Below are 21,530 nucleotides of genomic sequence, written 5' to 3' on the forward strand. Positions count from 1 at the left end.
GCTTCGGGGAAGGGTTAGTGTTAGGGTTCGAGCTAGGGTTAGGGTTAGGGGACGGAGACGGTTTAGGGTTCAGGTGAAGATACGCCAACGCTTTAGGGTGAGCGTACGTGTGAGGGCGCGGGTTAGTGTTAGCGTACTGGTTAGGATTAGGGGACGGGTGAGGATAAGGGTTCGGGGAAGGGTTAGGGTTAGGGTTTCGGCTAGGGTTAGGGTTAGGGGACGGGGACGGTTTAGGGTCCAGGTGAGGGTACGACAACGCTTTAGGGTGAGCGTACGTGTGAGGGCGCGGGTTCGTGTTAGCATACGGGTTAGGATTAGGGGACGGGTGAGGGTAAGGCTTCGGGGAAGGGTTAGGGTTAGGGTTCGGGCTAGGGTTAGGGTTAGGAGACATGGACAGTTTAGGGTCCAGGTGAGGGTACGACAACGTTTAGGGTGAGCGTACGTGTGAGGGCGCGGGTTAGTGTTAGCGTACGGGTTAGGATTAGGGGCTTGTTGAGGGTAAGGGTTCGGGGAAGGGTTAGGGTTAGGGTTCGGGCTAGGGTTAGGGTTAGGGGACGGGGACGGTTTAGGGTCCAGGTGAGGGTACGACAACGCTTTAGGGTGAGTGTACGTGTGAGGGCGCGGGTTAGTGTTAGCGTACCGGTTCGGATTAGGGGACGGGTGAGGGTAAGGCTTCGGGGAAGGTTTAGGGTTAGGGTTCGGGCTAGGGTTAGGGTTAGCGGACGGGTACGGTTTAGGGTTCAGGTGAGGATACGACTACGCTTTAGGGTGAGCGTACGTGTGAGGGCGCGGGTTAGTCTTAGCGTACGGCTTAGGCTTATGGGACGGGTGAGGGTAAGGGTTCGGGGAAGGGTTAGGGTTAGCGTTCGGGCTAGGGTTAGGGTTAGGGTACGGGGACTGTTTAGGTTCCACGTGAGGGTATGAAAACGCTTTAGGGTGAGTGTACCTGTGAGGGCGCAGGTTAGTGTTAGTGTACGGGTTACGATTAGGGGACGTGTGAGAGTATGGGATCGGGGAAGTGTTAGGGTTAGGGTTCGGACTAGGGTTACGGTTAACGGACGGGGACGGTTTACGGTCCAGGTGAGCGTACGACAACGCTTTAGGGTGAGCTTTCGTTTGAGGGCCTTGGTTAGTGTTAGCGTACGGTTTAGGATTAGGGGACGGGTGAGTGTAAGGGTTCGGGGAAGGGTTAGGGTTAGGGTTCGGGCTAGGGTTAGGGCTGGGGACGGGGACGGTTTAGGGTCCAGGTCCGCATACGACAACGCTTTAGGGTGAGCGTACATGTGAGGGCGCGGGTTAGTCTTCACGTAGGGGTTAGGATTAGGTGATGGGTGAGGGTAAAACTTCGGGGAAGGGTTAGGGTTAGGGTTAGGGCTAGGGTTAGGGTTAGGGGACGAGGACGGTTTAGTGTCCAGGTGAGGGTACGACAACGCTATAGCGTGAGCGTACGTGTGAGGGCGCGGGTTAGTGTTAGCGTACCGATTCGGATAAGGGGACGGGTAAGGGTAAGGCTTCGGGGAAGGGTTAGGGTTAGGGTTCGGGCTAGGGTTAGGGTTAGGGAACGGGGACGGTTTAGGGTCCAGGTGAAGGTATGACAACGTCTTAGTGTGAGCGTACGTGTGAGAGCGCGGGTTAGTGTTAGCGTACGGTTTACGATTAGGGGACGGGTGAGGGTAAGGGTTCGGGGAAGGGTTAGGGTTAGGGTTCGGGCTAGGGTTAGGGTTAGGGGACGGGGACTGTGTAGGGTCCACGTGAGGGTACGACAACTATTTAGGGTGAGTGTACTTGTGAGGGCGCGGGTTAGTGTTAGCGTACGGGTTAGGATTAGGGGACGGGTGAGGGTAAGGCTTCGGGGAAGGTTTAGGTTTAGGGTTCGGGCTAGGGTTACGGTTAAGGGACGGGGACGGTTTATGGTCCAGGTGAGCGTACGACAACGCTTTAGGGTGAGCGTACGTGTGAGGGCGCAGGTTAGTGTTAGCATACGGGTTAGGATGAGGGGACGGGTGAGGGTAAGGCTTCGGGGAAGGTTTAGTGTTAGGGTTCGGGCTAGGGTTAGGGTTAGGGGACGGGGACGGTTTAGGGTCCAGGTGAGGGTACGACAACGCTTCAGGGTGAGCGTACGTGTGAGGGCGCGGGTTAGTGTTAGCGTACGGTTTAGGCTTATGTGACGGGTGAGGGTAAGGGTTCGGAGAAGGGTTAGTGTTAGCGTTCGGGCTAGGGTTAGGGTTAGGGTACGGGGACTGTTTAGGGTCCACTTGAGGGTATGACAACGCTTTAGGGTGAGTGTACCTGTGAGGGCGCGGGTTACTGTTAGCGTACGGGTTAGGATTAGGGGACGGGTGAGGGTAAGGCTTCGGGGAAGGTTAGGGTTAGGGTTCGGGCTAGGGTTACGGTTAAGGGACGGTGACGGTTTACGGTCCAGGTGAGCGTACGAAAACGCTTTAGGGTGAGCGTACGTGTGAGGGCGCGGGTTAGTGTTAGCATTCGGTTTAGGATGAGGAGACGGGTGAGGGTAAGGCTTTGGGGAAGGGTTAGGGTTAGGGTTCGGGCTAGGGTTAGGGTTAGGGGACGGAGACGGTTTAGGGTCCAGGTGAAGGTACGCCAACGCTTTAGGGTGAGGGTACGTGTGAGGGCGCGGGTTAGTGTTAGCGTACTGGTTAGGATTAGGGGACGGGTGAGGATAAGGGTTCGGGGAAGGGTTAGGGTTAGGGTTTCGGCTAGGGTTAGGGTTAGGGGACGGGGACGGTTTAGGGTCCAGGTGAGGGTACGACAACGCTTTAGGGTGAGCGTACGTGTGAGGGCGTGGGTTCGTGTTAGCATACGGGTTAGGATTAGGGGACGGGTGAGGGTAAGGCTTCGGGGAAGGGTTAGGGTTAGGGTTGGGGTAGGGTTAGGGTTAGGAGACATGGACGGTTTAGGGTCCAGGTGAGGGTATGACAACGTTTAGGGTGAGCGTACGTGTGAGGGCGCGGGTTAGTGTTAGCGTACGGGTTAGGATTAGGGGCTTGTTGAGGGTAAGGGTTCGGGGAAGGGTTAGGGTTAGGGTTCGGGCTAGGGTTAGGGTTAGGGGACGGGGACGGTTTAGGGTCCAGGTGAGGGTACGACAACGCTTTAGGGTGAGTGTACGTGTGAGGGCGCGGGTTAGTGTTAGCGTACCGGTTCGGATTAGGGGACGGGTGAGGGTAAGGCTTCGGGGAAGGTTTAGGGTTAGGGTTCGGGCTAGGGTTAGGGTTAGCGGACGGGTACGGTTTAGGGTTCAGGTGAGGATACGACTACGCTTTAGGGTGAGCGTACGTGTGAGGGCGCGGGTTAGTCTTAGCGTACGGCTTAGGCTTATGGGACGGGTGAGGGTAAGGGTTCGGGGAAGGGTTAGGGTTAGCGTTCGGGCTAGGGTTAGGGTTAGTGTACGGGGACTGTTTAGGGTCCACGAGAGGTACGATAACGCTTTAGGGTGAGCGTATGTGTGAGGGCGCGGGTTAGTGTTAGCGTACGGGTTAGGATGAGGGGACGGGTGAGGTTAAGGCTTCGGGGAAGGGTTAGGGTTAGGTTTCGGGCTAGGGTTAGGGTTAGGGGACGGGGACGGTTTAGGGTCCAGGTGAGGGTACGACAACGCTTTAGGGTGAGCGTACATGTGAGGGCGCGGGTTACTGTTAGCGTACGGGTTAGATTGAGGGGACGGGTGAGGTTAAGGCTTCGGGGAAGGGTTAGGGTTAGGTTTCGGGCTAGGGTTAGGGTTAGAGGACGGGGACGGTTTAGGGTCCAGGTGAGGGTACGACAACGCTTTAGGGTGAGCGTGCATGTGAGGGCGCGGGTTAGTGTTAGCGTACGGTTTAGGATTAGGGGACGGGTGAGGGTAAGGCTTTGGGGAGGGGTTAGGGTTAGGGTTCGGGCTAGGGTTAGGGTTAGGGGACGGGGACGGTTTAGGGTCCAGGTGAGGATACGACAACACTTTAGGGTGAGCGTACGTGTGAGGGCGCGGGTTAGTGTTAGTGTACAGGTTAGGATTAGGTGACGGGTGAGGGTAAGGGTTCGGGGAAGGGTTAGGGTTAGGGTTCGGGGTAGGCTCACCGTTAGGGGACGGGGACGGTTTAGGGTCCAGGTGAGTGTACGACAATGTTTTAGGGTGAGCGGACGTGTGAGGGCGCGGGTTAGTGTAAGCGTACAGGTTAGGATTAGGGGACGGGTGAGGGTAAGGCTTCGGGGAAGGGTTAGGGTTAGGGTTCGGGCTAGGGTTAAGGTTAGGGGACGGGGACGGTTTAGGGTCCAGGTGAGGGTACGACAACGCTTTAGGGTGAGCGTACGTGTGAGGGCGGGGGTTAGTGATAGCGTACGGGTTAGGAATAGGGGACGGGTGAGAGTAAGGCCTCGGGGAAGGGTTAGGGTTAGGGTTCGGGCTAGGGTTAGGGTTAGGGGACGGGGATGGTTTAGGGTCCAGGTGAGGGTACGACAATGCTTTAGGGTGACCGTACGTGTGAGGGTGCGGGTTAGTGTTAGCGTACGGGTTAGGATTAGGGGACGGGTGAGGGTAAGGCTTCAGGGAAGTGTTAGTGTTAGGGTTCGGGCTAGGGTTAGGGTTAGGGGACGGGGACGGTTTAGGGTCCAGGTGAGGGTACGACAACGCTTTAGGGTGAGCGTACGTGTGAGGGCGCGGGTTAGTGTTAGCGTACGGGTTAGGATGAGGGGACGGGTGAGGTTAAGGCTTCAGGGAAGGGTTAGGGTTAGGGTTCAGGCTAGGGTTAGGGTTAGGGGACGGTGACGGTTTAGGGTCCAGGTGAGGGTACGACAACGCTTTAGGGTGAGCGTACTTGTGAGGGCGGGGGTTATTGTTAGCGTACGAGTTAGGATTAGGGGACGGGTGAGGGTAAGGCTTCGGGGAAAGGTTAGGGTTAGGGTTCGGGCTAGGGTTAGGGTTAGGGAACGGGGACGGTGTAGGGTCCATGTGAGGGTACGACAATGGTTTAGGGTCAGCGTACGTGTGAGGGCGCGGGTTTGTGTTAGCGTACGGGTTAGGATTATGGGACGGGTGAGGGTAAGGCTTCGGGGAAGTGTTAGGGTTAGGGTTCGGGCTAGAGTTAGTGTTAGAGGACGGGAAAGGTTTAGGGTCCAGGTGAGGGTACGACAATGCTTTAGGGTGAGTGTTTGTGTGACGGCGCAGGTTAGTGTTAGCGTACGGGTTAGGACTAGGTGACGGGGGAGGGTAAGGCTTCAGGGAAGGGTTAGGGTTAGGGTTCGGTCTAGGATTAGGGTTAGGGGACGGGGACGGTTTAGGGTCCAGGTCCGCATACGACAACGCTTTAGGGTGAGCGTACATGTGAGGGTGCGGGTTAGTGTTAGCGTACGGGTTAGGATTAGGTGACGGGTGAGGGTAAGGCTTCGGGGAAGGTTTAGGGTTAGGGTTAGGGCTAGGGTTAGGGTTAGGGGACGAGGACGGTTTAGGGTCCAGGTGAGGGTACGACAACGCTATAGGGTGAGCGTACGTGTGAGGGCGCGGGTTAGTGTTAGCGTACTGGTTCGGATAAGGGGACGGGTAATGGTAAGGCTTCCGCGAAGGGTTAGGGTTAGGGTTCGGGCTAGGGTTAGGGTTAGGGGACGGGGATGGTTTAGGGTCCAGGTGAAGGTATGATAACGTCTTAGTGTGAGCGTACGTGTGAGAGCGCGGGTTAGTGTTAGTGTACGGGTTACGATTAGGGGACTGGTGAGGGTAAGGGTTCGGGGAAGGGTTAGGGTTAGGGTTCGGGCTAGGGTTAGGGTTAGGGGATGGGGACGGTTTAGGGTTTGGTGAGGGTACGACAATGCTTTAGGGTGAGCGTACGTGTGAGGGCGCGGGTTAGTGTTAGCGTACGGGTTAGGAATAGGGGAAGGGTGAGGGTAAGGCTTCGGGGAGGGGTTAGGGTTAGGGTTCGCGCTAGGGTTAGGGTTAGAGGACGGGGACGGTTTAGGGTCCAGGTGAGGATACGACAACACTTTAGGGTGAGCGTACGTGTGAGGGCGCGGGTTAGTGTTAGCGTACGGGTTAGGATTAGGGGACGGGTGAGGGTAAGGCTATGGGGAGGGGTTAGGGTTAGGGTTCGGGCTAGGGTTAGGGTTAGGGGACGGGGACGGTTTAGGGTTCAGGTGAGGATACGACAACACTTTAGGGTGAGCATACGTGTGAGGGCCCGGGTTAGTGTTAGTGTACAGGTTAGGATTAGGTGACGAGTGAGGGTAAGGGTTCGGGAAAGGGTTAGGGTTAGGGTTCGGGGTAGGCTCACCGTTAGGGGACGGGGACGGTTTAGGGTCCAGGTGAGTGTACGACAATGTTTTAGGGTGAGCGGACGTGTGAGGGCGCGGGTTAGTGTAAGCGTACAGGTTAGGATTAGGGGACAGGTGAGGGTAAGGCTTCGGGGAAGGGTTAGGGTGAGGGTTCGGTCTAGGGTTAGGGTTAGGGGATGGGGACGTTTTAGGGTCCAGGTGAGGGTATGACAACGCTTTAGTGTGAGTGTACGTGTGAGGGCTTGTGTTAGTGTTAGCGTACGGGTTACGCTTAGGGGATGCGTGAGGGTAAGGGTTCGGGGAAGGTTTAGGGTTAGGGTTCGGGCTAGAGTAAGAGTTAGATGACGGGAAAGGGTTAGGGTCCAGGTGAGGGTACGACAATGCTTTAGGGTGAGTGTTTGTGTGACGGCGCGGGTTAGTGTTAGCGTATGGGTTAGGATTAGGGGACGGGGAAGGGTAAGGCTTCAGGGAAGGGTTAGGGTTAGGGTTCGGGCTAGGGTTAGGGTTAGGGGACGGGGACGGTTTAGGGTCCAGGTCCGCATACGACAACGCTTTAGGGTGAGCGTACATGTGAGGGCGCGGGTTAGTGTTAGCGTACGGGTTAGGATTAGGTGACGGGTGAGGGTTAGGCTTCGGGGTAGGGTTAGGGTTAGGGTTAGGGCTAGGGTTAGGGTTAGGGGACGGGGACGGTTTAGGGTCCAGGTGAGGGTACGACAACGCTTTAGGGTGAGCGTACGTGTGAGGGTTAGGGTTAGGGTTAGGGTTAGGGTTAGGGTTAGGGTTAGGGTTAGGGTTAGGGGATGGGGACCGTTTAGGGTCCAGGTGAGGGTATGACAACGCTTTAGGGTCAGCGTACGTGTGAGGGCGCGGGTTTGTGTTAGCGTACGGGTTAGGATTATGGGACGGGTGAGGGTAAGGCTTCGGGGAAGGGTTAGGGTTAGGGTTCGGGCTAGGGTTAAGGTTAGGGGACGGGGACGGTTTAGGGTCCAGGTGAGGGTACGACAACGCTTTAGGGTGAGCGTACGTGTGAGGGCGGGGGTTAGTGATAGCGTACGGGTTAGGAATAGGGGACGGGTGAGAGTAAGGCCTCGGGGAAGGGTTAGGGTTAGGGTTCGGGCTAGGGTTAGGGTTAGGGGACGGGGATGGTTTAGGGTCCAGGTGAGGGTACGACAATGCTTTAGGGTGACCGTACGTGTGAGGGTGCGGGTTAGTGTTAGCGTACGGGTTAGGATTAGGGGACGGGTGAGGGTAAGGCTTCAGGGAAGTGTTAGGGTTAGGGTTCGGGCTAGGGTTAGGGTTAGGGGACGGGGACGGTTTAGGGTCCAGGTGAGGGTACGACAACGCTTTAGGGTGAGCGTACGTGTGAGGGCGCGGGTTAGTGTTAGCGTACGGGTTAGGATGAGGGGACGGGTGAGGTTAAGGCTTCGGAGAGGGGTTAGGGTTAGTTTTCGGGCTAGGGTTAGGGTTAGGGGACGGGGAAGGTTTAGGGTCCAGGTGAGGGTACGACAACGCTTTAGGGTGAGCGTACATGTGAGGGCGCGGGTTAGTGTTAGCGTACGGATTAGGATTAGGGGACGGGTGAGTGTAAGGCTTTGGGGAGGGGTTAGGGTTAGGGTTCGGGCTAGGGTTAGGGTTAGGGTTAGGGGACGGTTTAGGGTCCAGGTGAGGATACGACAACGCTTTAGGGTGAGCGTACGTGTGAGGGCGCGGGTTAGTGTTAGCGTACGGGTTAGGAGTAGGGGACGGGTGAGGGTAAGGCTTCGGGGAAGTGTTAGGGTTAGGGTTCTGGCTAGGGTTAGGGTTAGGGGACGGGTACAGTTTAGGGTCCAGGTGAGGGTACGACAATGCTTTAGGGTGAGCGTACATGTGAGGGCGCTAGTTAGTGTTAGCGTACGGGTTAGGATTAGGGGACGGGTGAGGGTAAGGCTTCGGGGAACGTTTAGGGTTAGTGTTTGTGCTAGGGTTAGGGTTAGGGGACGGTGACGGTTTAGGGTCCAGGTGAGGGTACGACAACGCTTTAGGGTGAGCGTATGTGTGAGGGCGCGGGTTAGTGTTAGCGTACGGGTTAGGATGAGGGGACGGGTGAGGTTTAGGCTTCGGAGAAGGGTTAGGGTTAGGTTTCAGGCTAGGGTTAGGATTAGGGGACGGGGACGGTTTAGGGTCCAGGTGAGGGTACGACAACGCTTTAGGGTGAGCCTACATGTGAGGGCGCGGGTTAGTGTTAGCGTACGGATTAGGATTAGGGGACGGGTGAGGGTAAGGCTTTGGGGAGGGGTTAGGGTTAGGGTTCGAGCTAGGGTTAGGGTTAGGGTTAGGGGACGGTTTAGGGTCCAGGTGAGGATACGACAACGCTTTAGGGTGAGCGTACGTGTGAGGACGCGGGTTAGTGTTAGCGTACGGGTTAGGATTAGGGGACGGGTGAGGGTAAGGCTTCGGGGAAGTGTTAGGGTTAGGGTTCGGGCTAGGGTTAGGGTTAGGGGACGGGTACATTTTAGGGTCCAGGTGAGGGTATGACAATGCTTTAGGGTGAGCGTACATGTGAGGGCGCTGGTTAGTGTTAGCGTACGGGTTAGGATTAGGGGACGGGTGTGGGTAAGGCTTCGGGGAACGGTTAGGGTTAGGGTTTCTGCTAGGGTTAGGGTTAGGGGACGGTGACGATTTGGGGTCCAGGTGAGGGTACGACAACGCTTTAGGGTGAGCGTACTTGTGAGGGCGGGGGTTAGTGTTAGGGTACGGGTTAGGATTAGGGGACGGGTGAGGGTAAGGCTTCGGGGAAGGGTTAGGGTTAGGGTTCGGGCTATGGTTAGGATTAGGGGACGGGGACGGTTTAGGGTCCAGGTGAGGGTACGACAATGCTTTAGGGTGAGCGTACGTGTGAGGGCGCGGCTTAGTGTTAGCGTACGGGTTACGATTAGGGGACGGGTGAGGGTAAGGCTTCGGGGAAGTATTAGGGTTAGGGTTCGGGCTAGGGTTAGGGTTAGGGGACGGGGACGGTTTAAGGTCCAGGAGATGGTACGACAATGCTTTAGGGTGAGCGTACGTGTGAGGGCGCGGGTTAGTGTTAGCGTACGGTTTAGGATTAGGTGACGGGTGAGGGTAAGGCTTCGGGGAAGGGTTAGGGTTAGGGTTAGGGCTAGGGTTAGGGTTAGGGGACGAGGACGGTTTAGGGTCCAGGTGAGGGTACGACAACACTATAGGGTGAGCCTACGTGTGAGGGCGCGGGTTAGTGTTAGCGTACCGGTTCGGAAAAGGGGACGGGTAAGGGTAAGGCTTCCGGGAAGGGTTAGGGTTAGGGTTCAGGCTAGGGTTAGGGTTAGGGGACGGGGACGGTTTAGGGTCCAGGTGAAGGTATGACAACGTCTAAGTGTGATCGTACTTGTGAGAGCGCGGGTTAGTGTTAGCGTACGGGTTACGATTAGGGGACTGGTGAGGGTAAGGGTTCGGGGAAGGGTTAGGGTTAGGGTTCGGGATAGGGTTACGGTTAGGGGATGCAGACGGTTTAGGGTCTAGGTGAGGGTACTACTATGCTTTAGGGTGAGCGTACGTGTGAGCTCGCGGGTTAGTGTTAGCGTACGGGTTAGGAGTAGGGGACGGGTGAGGGTAAGGCTTCGGGGAAGGGTTACGGTTAGGGTTCGGGCTAGGATTAGGGTTAGGGGACAGGGACGGTTTAGGGTCCAAGTGAGGTTACGACAACGCTTTAGGGTGAGCGTACGTGTGAGGGCGCGGGTTAGTGTTAGCGTACGGGTTAGGATTAGGGGACGGGTGAGGGTAAGGGTTCGGGGAAGGGTTAGGGTTAGGGTTCGGGCTAGGGTTAGGGTTAGGGTACGGGGACGGTTTAGGGTCTAGGTGAGGGTACGACAACGCTTTAGGTTGAGCGTACGTGTGAGGGCGCGGGTTAGTGTTAGCGTACGGGTTAGGATTAGGGGACGGGTGAGGGTAAGGCTTCGGGGAAAGGTTAGGGTTAGGGTTCGGGCTAGGGTTAGGGTTAGGGAACGGGGACGGTGTAGGGTCCATGTGAGGGTACGACAAAGCTTTAGGGTCAGCGTACGTGTGAGGGCGCGAGTTTGTGTTAGTGTACGGGTTAGGATTATGGGACGGGTGAGGGTAAGGCTTCGGGGAAGGGTTAGGGTTAGGGTTCGGGCTAGGGTTAAGGTTAGGGGACGGGATCGGTTTAGGGCCCAGGTGAGGGTATGACAGCGCTTTAAGGTGAGCGTACGTGTGAGGGCGCGTGTTAGTGTTAGCGTACGGCTTAGGCTTATAGGACGGGTGAGGGTAAGGCTTCGGGGAAGGGTTAGGGTTAGGGTTCGGGCTAGGGTTAGGGTTAGGGTACGGGGACTGTTTAGGGTCCACATGAGGGTACGACTACGCTTTAGGGTGAGTGTACCTGTGAGGGCGTGGGTTAGTGTTAGCGTACGGGTTAGGATTAAGGGACGGGTGAGTGTAAGGCCCCTAGGAAGGGTTAGGGATAGGGTTCGGGCTAAGGTTACGGTTAAGGGACGCGGACGGTTTACAGTCCAGGTGAGCGTACGACAACACTTTAGGGTGAGCGTACGTGTGAGGGCGCGGATTAGTGCTAGCGTACGGGTTAGGATGAGGGGACGGGTGAGGGTAAGGCTTCGGGGAAGGGTTAGGGTTAGGGTTCGGGTTAGGGTTAGGGTTAGGGGACGGGGACGGTTTAGGGTCCAGGTGAGGGTACGACAACGCTTTAGGGTGAGCGTACATGTGAGGGCGCGGTTTAGTGTTAGCGCACCGGTTAGGATTAGGGGACGGGTGAGGGTAAGGGTTCGGGGAAGGGTTAGGGTTAGGGTTTGGGCTAGGGTTAGGGTTAGGGGACGGGGACGGTTTAGGGTCCAGGTGAGGGTACGACAACGCTTTAGGGTGAGCGTACGTGTGAGGGCGCGGATTAGTGTTAGCGTACGGGTTAGGATTAGGGGACCGGTGAGGGTAAGGGTTCGGGGAAGGGTTAGGGTTAGGGTTTGGGCTAGGGATAGGGTTAGGGGACGGGGACAGTTTAGGGTCCAGGTGAGGGTACGACAACGCTTTAGGGTGAGCTTACGTATGAGGGCGCGGGTTCGTGTTAGCGTACTGGTTAGGATAAGGGGACGGGTGAGAGTAAGGCTTCGGGGAAGGGTTATGGATAGGGTTCGGGCTAGGGTTAGGGTTAGGAGACATGGACGGTTTAGGGTCCAGGTGAGGTTACGACAACGCTTTAGGGTGAGCGTACGTGTGAGGGCGCGGGTTAGTGTTAGCGTACGGGTTAGGATTAGGGGACGGGTGAGGGTAAGGCTTTGGGGAGTGGGTAGGTTTAGGGTTCGGGCTAGGGTTAGGTTTAGGGGACGGGGACGGTTTAGGGTCCAGGTGAGGATACGACAACACTTTAGGGTGAGCGTACGTGTGAGGGCGCGGGTTAGTGTTAGCGTACGGGTTAGGATTAGGGGACGGGTGAGGGTAAGGCTTTGGGGAGGGGTTAGGGTTAGGGTTCGGGCTAGGGTTAGGGTTAGGGGACGGGGACGGTTTAGGGTCCAGGTGAGGATACGACAACACTTTAGGGTGAGTGTACGTGTGAGGGCGCGGGTTAGTGTTAGTGTACAAGTTAGGATTAGGTGACGGGTGAGGGTAAGGGTTCGGGGAAGGGTTAGGGTTAGGGTTCGGGGTAGGCTCACCGTTAGGGGACGGGGACGGTTTAGGGTCCAGGTGAGTGTACGACAATGTTTTAGGGTGAGCGGACGTGTGAGGGCGCGGGTTAGTGTAAGCGTACAGGTTAGGATTAGGGGACGGGTGAGGGTAAGGCTTCGGGGAAGGGTTAGGGTGAGGGTTCGGGCTAGGGTTAGGGTTAGGGGACGGGGACGTTTTAGGGTCCAGGTGAGGGTATGACAACGCTTTAGTGTGAGTGTACGTGTGAGGGCTTGGGTTAGTGTTAGCGTACGGGTTAGGCTTAGGGGCGGGTGAGGGTAAGGGTTCGGGGAAGGGTTAGGGTTAGGGTTCGGGCTAGAGTTAGGGTTAGATGACGGGAAAGGTTTAGGGTCCAGGTGAGTGTATGACAATGCTTTAGGGTGAGCGTTTGTGTGACGGCGCGGGTTAGTGTTAGCGTATGGGTTAGGATTAGGGGACGGGGGAGGGTAAGGCTTCAGGGAAGGGTTAGGGTTAGGGTTCGAGCTAGGGTTAGGGTTAGGGGACGGGGACGGTTTAGGGTCCAGGTCCACATACTACAACGCTTTAGGGTGAGCGTACATATGAGGGCGCGGGTTAGTGTTAGCGTACGGGTTAGGATTAAGTGACGGATGAGGGTAAGGCTTCGGGGAAGGGTTAGGGTTAGGGTTAGGGCTAGGGTTAGGGTTAGGGGACGGGGACGGTTTAGGGTCCAGGTGAGGGTATGACAACGCTTTAGGGTGAGCGTATGTGTGAGGGCGCAGGTTAGTGTTAGCGTACGGTTTGGGATTAGGGGACGGGTGAGGGTAAGGCTTCGGGGAAGGGTTAGGGTTAGGGTTCGGGCTAGGGTTAAGGTTAGGGGACGGGGTCGGTTTAGGGTCCAGGTGAGGGTACGACAACGCTTTAAGGTGAGCATACGTGTGAGGGCGCATGTTAGTGTTAGCGTATGGCTTAGGCTTATAGGACGGGTGAGGGTAAGGGTTCGGTGAAGGGTTAGGGTTAGGGTTCGGGCTAGGGTTAGGGTTAGTGTACGGGGACTGTTTAGGGTCCACGAGAGGTACGATAACGCTTTAGGGTGAGCGTATGTGTGAGGGCGCGGGTTAGTGTTAGCGTACGGGTTAGGATGAGGGGACGGGTGAGGTTAAGGCTTCGGGGAAGGGTTAGGGTTAGGTTTCGGGCTAGGGTTAGGGTTAGGGGACGGGGACGGTTTAGGGTCCAGGTGAGGGTACGACAACGCTTTAGGGTGAGCGTACATGTGAGGGCGCGGGTTACTGTTAGCGTACGGGTTAGATTGAGGGGACGGGTGAGGTTAAGGCTTCGGGGAAGGGTTAGGGTTAGGTTTCGGGCTAGGGTTAGGGTTAGAGGACGGGGACGGTTTAGGGTCCAGGTGAGGGTACGACAACGCTTTAGGGTGAGCGTGCATGTGAGGGCGCGGGTTAGTGTTAGCGTACGGTTTAGGATTAGGGGACGGGTGAGGGTAAGGCTTTGGGGAGGGGTTAGGGTTAGGGTTCGGGCTAGGGTTAGGGTTAGGGGACGGGGACGGTTTAGGGTCCAGGTGAGGATACGACAACACTTTAGGGTGAGCGTACGTGTGAGGGCGCGGGTTAGTGTTAGTGTACAGGTTAGGATTAGGTGACGGGTGAGAGTAAGGGTTCGGGGAAGGGTTAGGGTTAGGGTTCGGGGTAGGCTCACCGTTAGGGGACGGGGACGGTTTAGGGTCCAGGTGAGTGTACGACAATGTTTTAGGGTGAGCGGACGTGTGAGGGCGCGGGTTAGTGTAAGCGTACAGGTTAGGATTAGGGGACGGGTGAGGGTAAGGCTTCGGGGAAGGGTTAGGGTGAGGGTTCGGGCTAGGGTTAGGGTTAGGGGACGGGGACGTTTTAGGGTCCAGGTGAGGGTATGACAACGCTTTAGTGTGAGTGTACGTGTGAGGGCTTGGGTTAGTGTTAGCGTACGGGTTAGGCTTAGGGGACGGGTGAGGGTAAGGGTTCGGGGAAGGTTTAGGGTTAGAGTTCGCGCTAGGGTTAGGGTTAGGGGATGGGGACGGTTTAGGGTCCAGGTGAGGGTACGACAACGCTTTAGGGTGAGCGTACGTGTGAGGGCGTGGGTTAGTGTTAGCGTACGGATTAGGATTAGGGGACGGGTGAGGGTAAGGCTTTGGGGAGGGGTTAGGGTTAGGGTTCGGACTAGGGTTAGTGTTAGGGTTAGGGGACGGTTTAGGGTCCAGGTGAGGATACGACAACGCTTTAGGGTGAGCGTACGTGTGAGGGCGCGGGTTAGTGTTAGCGTACGGGTTAGGAGTAGGGGACGGGTGAGGGTAAGGCTTCGGGGAAGTGTTAGGGTTAGGGTTCGGGCTAGGGTTAGGGTTAGGGGACGGGTACAGTTTAGGGTCCAGGTGAGGGTACGACAATGCTTTAGGGTGAGCGTACATGTGTGGGCGCTGGTTAGTGTTAGCGTACGGGTTAGGATTAGGGGACGGTTGAGGGTAAGGGTTGGGGGAAGGCTTAAGGTAAGGGTTCGGACTAGGGTTAGGGTTAGGGGACGAGGACGGTTTAGGGTCCAGGTCCGCATATGAAAACGATTTAGGGTGAGCGTACATGTGAGGGCGCGGGTTAGTGTTAGCGTACGGGTTAGGATTAGGGGACGGGTGAGGGTAAGGCTTCGGGGAAGGGTTAGTGTTAGGGTTCGGGCTAGGGTTAGGGTTATGGGACGGGTCGGTTTAGGGTCCAGGTGAGGGTACGACAATGCTTTAGGGTGAGCGTACGTCTGAGTGCGCGGGTTAGTGTTAGCGTACGGTTTAGGATTAGGCGACGGGTGAGGGTAAGGGTTCGGGGAAGTGTTAGGGTTAGGGTTCAGGCTATGGTTAGGGTTACGGGACGGGGACGGTTTAGGGTCCAGGTCCGCATACGACAACGCTTTAGGGTGAGCGTACATGTGAGGGCGCGGGTTAGTGTTAGTGTACGGGTTAGGATTAGGTGACGGGTGAGGGTAAGGCTTCGGGGAAGGGTTAGTGTTAGGGTTAGGGTTAGGGTTAGGGTAAGGGGACGAGGACGGTTTAGGGTCCAGGTGAGGGTACGACAACGCTATAGGGTGAGCCTACGTGTGAGGGCGCGGGTTAGTGTTAGCGTACCGGTTCGGAAAAGGGGACGGGTAAGGGTAAGGCTTCCGGGAAGGGTTAGGGTTAGGGTTCGGGCTAGGGTTAGGGTTAGGGGACGGGGACGGTTTAGGGTCCAGGTGAAGGTATGACAACATCTAAGTGTGAGCATACATGTGAGAGCGCGGGTTAGTGTTAGCGTACGGTATACGATTAGGGGACTGGTGAGGGTAAGGGTTCGGGGAAGGGTTAGGGTTAGGGTTCGGGCTAGGGTTAGGGTTAGGGGACGGGTACGGTTTAGGGTCCAGGTGAGGATACGACAACACTTTAGGGTGAGCGTACGTGTGAGGGCGCGGGTTAGTTTTGTGTACAGGTTAGGATTAGGTGACAGGTGAGGGTAAGGGTTCGGGGAAGGGTTAGGTTTAGGGTTCGGGGTAGGCTCACCGTTAGGGTACGGGGACGGTTTAGGGTCCAGGTGAGTGTACGACAATGTTTTAGGGTGAGCGGACGTGTGAGGGCGCGGGTTAGTGTAACCGTACAGGTTAGGATTAGGGGAAGGGTGAGGGTAATGCTTCGGGGAAGGGTTAGGGTGCGGGTTCGGGCAAGGGTTAGGTTAGGGTACGGGGACGTTTTAGGGTCCAGGTGAGGGTATGACAACGCTTTACTGTGAGTGTACGTGTGAGGGCTTGGGTTAGTGTTAGCGTACGGGTTAGGCTTAGGGGACGGGTGAGGGTAAGGTTTCGGGGAAGGGTTAGGGTTAGGGTTCGGGCGAGAGTTAGGGTTAGATGACGGGAAAGGTTTAGGGTCCAGGTGAGGGTACGACAATGCTTTAGGGTGAGCGTTTGTGTGACGGCGCGGGTTAGTGTTAGCGTAAGGTTTAGGAGTAGGGGACGGGTGAGGGTAAGGCTTCGGGGAAGGTTTAGGGTTAGAGTTCGCGCTAGGGTTAGGGTTAGGGGATGGGGACGGTTTAGGGTCCAGGTGAGGGTACGACAACGCTTTAGGGTGAGCGTACGTGTGAGGGCGTGGGTTAGTGTTAGTGTACGGATTAGGATTAGGGGACGGGTGAGGGTAAGGCTTTGGGGAGGGGTTAGGGTTAGGGTTCCGGCTAGGGTTAGTGTTAGGGTTAGGGGACGGTTTAGGGTCCAGGTGAGGATACGACAACGCTTTAGGGTGAGCGTACGTGTGAGGGCGCAGGTTAGTGTTAGCGTACAGGTTAGGAGTAGGGGACGGGTGAGGGTAAGGCTTCGGGGAAGTGTTAGGGTTAGGGTTCGGGCTAAGGTTAGGGTTAGGGGACGGGTACAGTTTAGGGTCCAGGTGAGGGTACGACAATGCTTTAGGGTGAGCGTACATGTGAGGGCGCTGGTTAGTGTTAGCGTACGGGTTAGGATTAGGGGAAGGGTGAGGGTAAGGCTTCGGGGAACGGTTAGGGTTAGGGTTTGTGCTAGGGTTAGGGTTAGGGGACGGTGACGGTTTAGGGTCCATGTGAATGTACGACAACGCTTTAGGGTGAGCGTACTTGTGAGGGCGGGGGTTAGTGTTAGGGTACGGGTTAGGATTAGGGGACAGGTGAGGGTAAGGCTTCGGGGAAGGGTTAGGGTTAGGGTTCGGGCTAGGGTTAGGGTTAGGGGACGGGGACGGTTTAGGGTCCAGGTGAGGGTACGACAATGCTTTAGGGTGAGCGTACGTGTGAGGGCGCGGGTTAGTGTTAGCGTACGGGTTAGGATTAGGGGACGGGTGAGTGTAAGGGTTCGGGGAAGGCTTAGGGTTAGGATTCGGGCTAGGGTTACGGTTAGGGGACGGGGACGGTTTAGGGTCCAGGTCCGCATACGACAACGCTTTATGGTGACCGTACATGTGAGGGCGCGGGTTAGTGTTATCGTAACGGTTAGGAGTAGGGGACGTGTGAGGGTAAGGCTTCGGGAAAGGTTTAGGGTTAGCGTTAGGGCTAGGGTTAGGGTTAGGGGACGGGGACGGTTTAGGGTCCAGGTGAGGGTACGACAACGCTTTAGTGTGAGCGTACGTGTGAGGGCGTGGGTTAGTGTTAGTGTACGGGTTAGGATTAGGGGACGGTTGAGGGTAAGGGTTAGGGGAAGGGTTAGGGTTAGGGTTCGGGGTAGGCTCACCGTTAGGGGACGGGGACGGTTTAGGGTCCAGGTGAGTGTACGACAATGTTTTAGGGTGAGCGGACGTGTGAGGGCGCGGGTTAGTGTAAGCGTACAGGTTAGGATTAGGGGACGGGTGAGGGTAAGGCTTCGGGGAAGGGTTAGGGTGAGGGTTCGGGCTAGGGTTAGGGTTAGGGGACGGGGACGTTTTAGGGTCCAGGTGAGGGTATGACAACGCTTTAGTGTGAGTGTACGTGTGAGGGCTTGGGTTAGTGTTAGCGTACGGGTTAGGCTTAGGGGCGGGTGAGGGTAAGGGTTCGGGGAAGGATTAGGGTTAGGGTTCGGGCTAGAGTTAGGGTTAGATGACGGGAAAGGTTTAGGGTCCAGGTGAGGGTACGACAAAGCTTTAGGGTGAGCGTTTGTGTGACGGCGCGGGTTAGTGTTAGCGTATGGGTTAGGATTAGGGGACGGGGGAGGGTAAGGCTTCAGGGAAGGGTTAGGGTTAGGGTTCGGGCTAGGGTTAGGGTTAGGGGACGGGGACGGAGACGGTTTAGGGTCCAGGTCCGCATACGACAACGCTTTAGGGTGAGCGTACATGTGAGGGCGCGGGTTAGTGTTAGCGTACGGGTTAGGATGAGGGGACGGGTGAGGTTAAGGCTTCGGGGAAGGGTTAGGGTTAGGTTTCGGGCTAGGGTTAGGGTTAGGGGACGGGGACGGTTTAGGGTCCAGGTGAGGGTACGACAACGCTTTAGGGTGAGCGTACATGTGAGGGCGCGGGTTACTGTTAGCGTACGGGTTAGGATGAGGGGACGGGTGAGGTTAAGGCTTCGGGGAAGGGTTAGGGTTAGGTTTCGGGCTAGGGTTAGGGTTAGAGGACGGGGACGGTTTAGGGTCCAGGTGAGGGTACGACAACGCTTTATGGTGAGCGTGCATGTGAGGGCGCGGGTTAGTGTTAGCGTACGGTTTAGGATTAGGGGACGCGTGAGGGTAAGGCTTTGGGGAGCGGTTAGGGTTAGGGTTCGGGCTAGGGTTAGGGTTAGGGGACGGGGACGGTTTAGGGTCCAGGTGAGGATACGACAACACTTTAGGGTGAGCGTACGTGTGAGGGCGCAGGTTAGTTTTGTGTACAGGTTAGGATTAGGTGACAGGTGAGGGTAAGGGTTCGGGGAAGGGTTAGGTTTAGGGTTCGGGGTAGGCTCACCGTTAGGGTACGGGGACGGTTTAGGGTCCAGGTGAGTGTACGACAATGTTTTAGGGTGAGCGGACGTGTGAGGGCGCGGGTTAGTGTAAGCGTACAGGTTAGGATTAGGGGACGGGTGAGGGTAAGGCTTCGGGGAAGGGTTAGGGTGCGGGTTCGGGCTAGGGTTAGGGTTAGGGGACGGGGACGTTTTAGGGTCCAGGTGAGGGTATGACAACGCTTTAGTGTGAGTGTACGTGTGAGGGCATGGGTTAGTGTTAGCGTACGGGTTAGGCTTAGGGGACGGGTGAGGGTAAGGTTTCGGGGAAGGGTTAGGGTTAGGGTTCGGGCGAGAGTTAGGGTTAGATGACGGGAAAGGTTTAGGGTCCAGGTGAGGGTACGACAATGCTTTAGGGTGAGCGTTTGTGTGACGGCGCGGGTTAGTGTTAGCGTAAGGTTTAGGAGTAGGGGACGGGTGAGGGTAAAGCTTCGGGGAAGGTTTAGGGTTAGAGTTCGCGCTAGGGTTAGGGTTAGGGGATGGGGACGGTTTAGGGTCCAGGTGAGGGTACGACAACGCTTTAGGGTGAGCGTACGTGTGAGGGCGTGGGTTAGTGTTAGCGTACGGATTAGGATTAGGGGACGGGTGAGGGTAAGGCTTTGGGGAGGGGTTAGGGTTAGGGTTCCGGCTAGGGTTAGTGTTAGGGTTAGGGGACGGTTTAGGGTCCAGGTGAGGATACGACAACGCTTTAGGGTGAGCGTACGTGTGAGGGCGCGGGTTAGTGTTAGCGTACAGGTTAGGAGTAGGGGACGGGTGAGGGTAAGGCTTCGGGGAAGTGTTAGGGTTAGGGTTCGGGCTAAGGTTAGGGTTAGGGGACGGGTACAGTTTAGGGTCCAGGTGAGGGTACGACAATGCTTTAGGGTGAGCGTACATGTGAGGGCGCTGGTTAGTGTTAGCGTACGGGTTAGGATTAGGGGAACGGTGAGGGTAAGGCTTCGGGGAACGGTTAGGGATAGGGTTTGTGCTAGGGTTAGGGTTAGGGGACGGTGACGGTTTAGGGTCCATGTGAATGTACGACAACGCTTTAGGGTGAGCGTACTTGTGAGGGCGGGGGTTAGTGTTAGGGTACGGGTTAGGATTAGGGGACAGGTGAGGGTAAGGCTTCGGGGAAGGGTTTGGGTTAGGGTTCGGGCTAGGGTTAGGGTTAGGGGACGGGGACGGTTTAGGGTCCAGGTGACTGTACGACAATGCTTTAGGGTGAGCGTACGTGTGAGGGCGCGGGTTAGTGTTAGCGTACGGGTTAGGATTAGGGGACGGGTGAGGGTAAGGCTTCGGGGAAGTATTACGGTTAGGGTTCGGGCTAGGGTTAGGGTTAGGGGACGGGGAAGGTTTAAGGTCCAGGAGATGGTACGACAAGGCTTTAGGGTGAGCGTACGTTTGAGGGCGCGGGTTAGTGTTAGCGTACGGTTTAGGATTAGGGGACGGGTGAGGTAAGGCTTCGGGAAAGGGTTAGGGTTAGGGTTCGGGCTAGGGTTAGGGTTATGGGACGGGGACGGTTTAGGGTCCAGGTGAGGGTACAACAACGCTTTAGGGTGAGCGTACGTGTGAGGGCGTGGATTAGTGTTAGCGTACGGGTTAGGATTAGGGGACGGTTGAGGGTAAGGGTTCGGGGAAGGGTTAGGGTTAGCGTTCGGGCTAGGGTTACGGTTAGGGGACGAGGACGGTTTAGGGTCCAGGTCCGCATACGACAACGCTTTAGGGTGAGCGTACATGTGAGGGCGTGGGTTAGTGTTAGCGTACCGGTTTGGATTAGGGGACGGGTAAGGGTAAGGCTTCGGGGAAGGGTTACGGTTAAGGTTCGCGCTAGGGTTAGGGTTAGGGGACGGGGACGGTTTAGGGTCCAGGTGAGGGTACGACAACGTTTTAGTGAGAGCGTACGTGTGAGGGCGCGGGTTAGTGTTAGCGTACGGGTTACGATTAGGTGACAGGTGAGGGTAAGGCTTAGGGGAAGGGTTAGGGTTAGGGTTCGGGCTAGGGTTAGGGTTAGGGAATGGGGACGGTTTAGGGTCCAGGTGAGGGTACGACAATGCTTTAGGTTGAGCGTACGTGTGAGGGCACGGGATAGTGTTAGCGTACGGGTTAGGATTAGGGGACGGGTGAGGGTAAGGCTTCTGGGAAGTGTTAGGGTTAGGGTTCGGGCTAGGGTTAGGGTTAGGGGACGGGGATGGTTTAGGGTCCAGGTGAGGATACGACAACGCTTTAGAGTGAGCGTACGTGTGAGGGCGCGGGTTAGTGTTAGCGTACGGGTTAGGATTAGGGGACGGGTGAGTGTAAGTGTTCGGGGAAGGCTTAGGGTTAGGATTCGGGCTAGGGTTACGGTTAGGGGACGGGGACGGTTTAGGGTCCAGGTCCGCATACGACAACGCTTTATGGTGACCGTACATGTGAGGGCGCGGGTTAGTGTTAGCGTAACGGTGAGGAGTAGGGGACGTGTGAGGGTAAGGCTTGGGGAAAGGTTTAGGGTTAGCGTTAGGGCTAGGGTTAGGGTTAGGGGACGGGTACGGTTTAGGGTCCAGGTCCGCATATGACAATGCTTTAGGGTGAGCGTACATGTGAGGGCGCGGGTTAGTGTTAGCGTAACGGTTAGGATTAGGGGACGGGTGAGGGTAAGGCTTCGGGGAAGGGTTAGGGTTAGGGTTCGGGCTAGGGTTAGGGTTATGGGACGGGGACGGTTTAGGGTCCAGGTGAGGGTACGACAACGCTTTAGGGTGAGCGTACGTTTGAGGGCACGGATTAGTGTTAGTATACGGTTTAGGATTTGGGGACGGGTGAGGGTAAGGCTTCGGGGAAGGGTTAGAGTTAGGGTTAGGCCTAGGGTTAGGGTTAGGGGATGGGGACGGTTTAAGGTCCAGGTGAGGGTACGACAATGCTTTAGGGTGAGCGTACGTGTGAGGGCGCGGGTTAGTGTTATCGTACAGGTTAGGATTAGGGGACGGGTGAGGGTAAGGCTTCGGGGAACGGTTAGGGTTAGGGGACGGTGACGGCTTAGGGTCCAGGTGAGGGTACGACAACGCTTTAGGGTGAGCGTACTTGTGAGGGCGGGGGTTAGTGTTATCGTACAGGTTAGGATTAGGGGACGGGTGAGGGTAAGGTTTTGGGGAAGGTTTAGGGTTAGGGTTCGGGCTAGGGCTAGGGTTAGGGGATGGGGACGGTTAAGGGTCCAGGTGAGGTTATGACAACGCTTTCGGGTGAGCGTAC

The sequence above is a fragment of the Leucopleurus acutus genome, assembly GCF_964270905.1.
Source record: "Leucopleurus acutus genome assembly, chromosome: 17".
NCBI classification, from domain to species: Eukaryota; Metazoa; Chordata; class Mammalia; order Artiodactyla; family Delphinidae; genus Leucopleurus; species Leucopleurus acutus.